Below are 4,544 nucleotides of genomic sequence, written 5' to 3' on the forward strand. Positions count from 1 at the left end.
GCTCACTGTGAACTGGAATTTGTAGGTATGGTAATAAGTGAAAATATAAATACATCTTTCAAAAGCTTCTGATGTAAAAGGCTAGTTGGACTCACATTCAGGAGGATGTCAGTTCAAACCCGCTATCAGCCATCCTGATTTAGGTTTTCCATGATTTCCCTAAATTGCTAAAGGCAAATGCTTGGATGGTTTCTTTGAAATGGCATGGCCGCTTTCCTTCTCCATCCTTCCCTAATACCAATTTCTGCTACGTTCCTAATGACCTTTTTGCTGATGGGATGTTAAACACTAATCTCCTCCTACTTCAAATGCTTCTATGGCTACATGCTGCATATGAAAATAGTTCTATTCTAATTAGGATGATCCATCCAATAAGTATGGTAAATTGAGTTAACACACGTTTCACCCCTTTTTTTTAAAAAAAAAAACGTCTACACTAGTATATAGTATTAATCGAAATTTTAATGTTCAATTGGCATGAGTGTAGTTTGAAGTGATTCCTTACCAGTGTGTGATGTAATGGCAAGAAGTAATGTTTGTTAAGCTACCAGAAAAATAATTTCAGGACCTATAAATTTTTAAACATTTTGGGTACAAAAGCTCAATAATTTGTTCTAGTGGTCTTGTATAACTATGACAAAACCAATGTGAGCTGCAACAGTTCCAGTACAAATGAGTTTGAACTGTTATTGTATTAAGATAAAAATGTTCTTGTCATTTTGCTGTCTGATTTTTTTTATATCCATAGATCCCATGGACAGGAATCTCTCCAATGTGGAAAGAAGTCAAGGATGTACATTTTGTCAACACACTTTACAATTAAATGACTTAACAAATCGAATTTTACTGTTTTAAAGCGCTAATATTAATTGAGTCACTAACTGAAGAAAGGAAACCTGTCCAAAATTTTCAGAAGTAGTTTTATATGCATCAAAGAAGTCCAACTGGATAGGAAAATCATTTGTTGCAGATACAGAATAGTCCATAGGCAAAATAATGCACCCCTAGCAACAGGTATAATTCACCAGTTACTACAAAAGGGAAAAATGTTCTGGACATGTTTGCTTTCTGCAATAAACAATAATTCCTGCAGGCCCAATGATATGGAATTTGGCATCATCAGGAGAAAACTGATAATATACGAATTGTTAATGAGGTGACAAATCTTGTGAGTAGTAGCATAGAGTCAGTTCTGGCACATTTTGTTTGTGTGGGTTGCATACATTCAGGTGCAAGCATACATTCAGAGACAAACTTGTTGATTTATGACCTCTTCCCCTCACCTTGACATTTTGTTATGCAAATTGATTTAGGACCCCTGGGAATAATCTGTACTTCTGAGAACCTCCCACTCCTCCCCCTCCCCCTCCTCCTCCCTTGCTCCTCTGGGAAATCCCCAAACCTCCTCTCTACCCCTCACCGATACAAGCACAATTTTGATACCAAATTAATTGACTAATTAATTAAATTGATCAATTAATTACCCCCTCCCCTCCTGGAAAAACCTCCAGCCCTTCTCCACTCCCCTCCCCTTTACAAAGAAAATTAGCAAAAAAACAGCTCAATTTGTGCAGAGCTGTTGGTGTGGAAGGTGCAAGTATCATATAATTACACTTCTGGAGGTTGGAGGTGTTGTCTTGTTGGAAAATTTTCGCATGTGTGCTCACCTTCACATTCAGGGATCAACTGAGCTATTGCACAATGCCAGCACCAGAGTATGTCCCACTGCGAGCCACTCGCCCCCTCCCTCCCCATCCCTCCCAGAAAAAAACCGTCGGCAAAAGTCGCTATGCTGGTGGACTGTAAATTCAGCTGTGTTGCAGAAAATATAATAATACGTTGTTTATCTACAAACTTCAGTTTGCTGAGGTTGGACCTCTTTATTAGGTGGGAAAAGCACATCATTCTCTGCTATTTATTTAATTTTGGATGATGCAGGCTTTGTAAAATACATAAAAAAGAAGTAATTAGATAAACAGATAGTTTTTTTTCGACTATGCGAGAAATAGCATCATGAAATTTCCGTCAACATAACTCACCACATGTAATTGCACTGTTAAAAACCTTCTGATCGCACCTTCACACCTACCACAGGCAGATGTCCTGGGGGCCATGTCACCCAGGACATTGCGTTTTTACACATCCACAAGCCGGCACTTTGCTGTGACTGCATCACACACACCGCTACCAGCTGGGGCAGGACTAGAGCTCCACATTTGCATCGACCATTCTCAAGTGGCTACTTCCTGTTGAACAAACAATCAGGTGGTGACAACCCTTTGATATTTGATACCTAGGAAACTACCACTGCTTTCTCTCAGGTGGCTAATTCCTGTTTGTGAATGGAACAATGTGTGCAAATACACAAATACCAAGATGTTCCTCCCATGCTCCCGACCCCTCATGCAGATCTGGCGCTGACAGTTGGTATATCCCTTTGTTCTCATGCTTCTGGCGCTACAGAAACCTGTAGTGGATGGAACAAAGACATTCGAGAAGAACTATGCAGCGTCTGTTGTGTGCCACCAGAAACCGCAATAACCTCTCCTTTGTCCTGAACAAAGTATCAGATATCTGGGAAACTCCCAACCCTTACAAATGTGCTGTGCTGTGGATGCCTTGGAAGAGGCTCTCACTCTATCCAATTGATTGACTAATTAATGAAGTCGACACTCTCTGTATGGGACAGCTTTTCCTTTCTTCCTATGGATGGATACCAGAACTGATATATGTGGCAGGGAATTCCAGGATTCAATCCCACAGCTCCCAGTTTCCAAACCCTACTCTTACCCCTTCTGGCTTTTTGCTTGCATCCCGTTGGCGGATACTGGCACAGGATGGTCGTTTGGCAGTAAGTCCATTACGTTGGAGGTAGCTGAGAATTTAATGTTTCAGCTCAATTGTGCTATGTCCTTAAACAATTTGCAGGAGACGGGGCAGGGGCTTCACTAAAGTGTGCTTGCAATACCACTATCGGAAATGATAAATTGATCAATTGGTAATTTGACCTTGGTATTGGTTTTTAAGTGAGTATGTAATCCCTATGTTGGTTCCTTGAGCTACACCAAGATGAAGAATGAGGGGGAGGAGGATTAGGAGGAAGGGTCTGTCACATTATAGGATAGTAACAATAACGAATACCACTTCCACCATTCCACTGCAAGAAAGAGTCCACTGGACTGTATTGGGAAGCAGTAAACATCACACACTTAACACTAGAATCGCTAGAACATATTGTATACCTATAACTACTGATGTGGTCATTTTGACTGCTATATGAAAACTATTATTTTAATTCTCATTACCATCGTTTTTTTTGGGGGGGGGGGGGGGTTTATAAAACTAAAATAAGATGAATTATTTAATTTTTCTCGAATTTAAAATTTTTTTCCATTTATTACAAACAAGAATGAGTTTCTAGAAACGTTTTATGTAATTAAGAAACACAGTTTTTATTTCGAATTCTTTTAGTAAAGAAGCTGACGAATTTATTGTTTACTCATTTTTACTGTAATATTTTATGTACTGCGCTCATAGTCATGAAATCTGTTTGCCAAATCCACATCCCAGAACATATTTGTAAAACGCTGCCTGACTTTTTCTTCAGTTTATTTGCACTCACTGATGTGGATTAAATATCTTTAGTAGTAGGAACTACATACCACGTCCTTAGTTATGTCCTTTGAACAAGAACCACACACTCGCCATTTGCACTTTTTGCCAATATAATATTTGACATTGTCTCCTCATTTTATTTTCTTCTGCAGAGTTTCCAGATTCAGCTTCTGTTTCCACAAAGTTAATTTTCAAGTGCATGTATCCCATACAAAGCTCCTCTGCTAGCTTCAGGATATAATTTCGACGAGTGATCTAAATCCCTGTTACTTTCGTGAAAATGATCCATGAATTGATAGATGCCAACTCAAGATTATTATAAAATACATGAAGTGGCCATCTACAAGTACCAGCTCGAACAGTGTATCTTCTTACCATTTGATCCATCACATCAACACCATATTTTGTATTGGTGTAGAAATCTGTTGTTTCTGGAGTTTTTTTTTTTTTTTTTGGACCAGTTTGAAGTTCAACTTCTGATTGCAAAATGCTATACAGAAGAACATTCTTGTTTCATTTGCCTTGATATACAGTAAGAGTGCCAATGGAATGTTTGAAGGGATCTGAGTCGTAAAGATTAGCCTTCATTGCCTTGACAGCATTAGGGATTTCTCTCCTTGATCGACTAATTGTTCCAAAAATGCTAGTACCTTTAGTTCTCCACTTCTCGCCCAGTTTCACTGTTGCAAAAAAATTGTCCGTAGTCATGTTCCGCCCCTTCTTTTGAATTGGCTCCAGCAACTTCAATGCTACACTTTCAGGAAGAGTCTGGTCATGTGATCTGTGGTCGTCTTTTCCTAAATAAGGATACCATAGCACAGAAACTTTGAGTCAAAGTCGACCGGAAGTCAAAATTTTGTACAAAATTTATCTGGTTTGTTTGGCATATACTGTAAGAATGGACATCTTGTTTTGCTTGTAAAAAGCCG

The sequence above is a fragment of the Schistocerca cancellata genome, chromosome 2 (assembly GCF_023864275.1).
Source record: "Schistocerca cancellata isolate TAMUIC-IGC-003103 chromosome 2, iqSchCanc2.1, whole genome shotgun sequence".
In the NCBI taxonomy this organism is placed as follows: domain Eukaryota; kingdom Metazoa; phylum Arthropoda; class Insecta; order Orthoptera; family Acrididae; genus Schistocerca; species Schistocerca cancellata.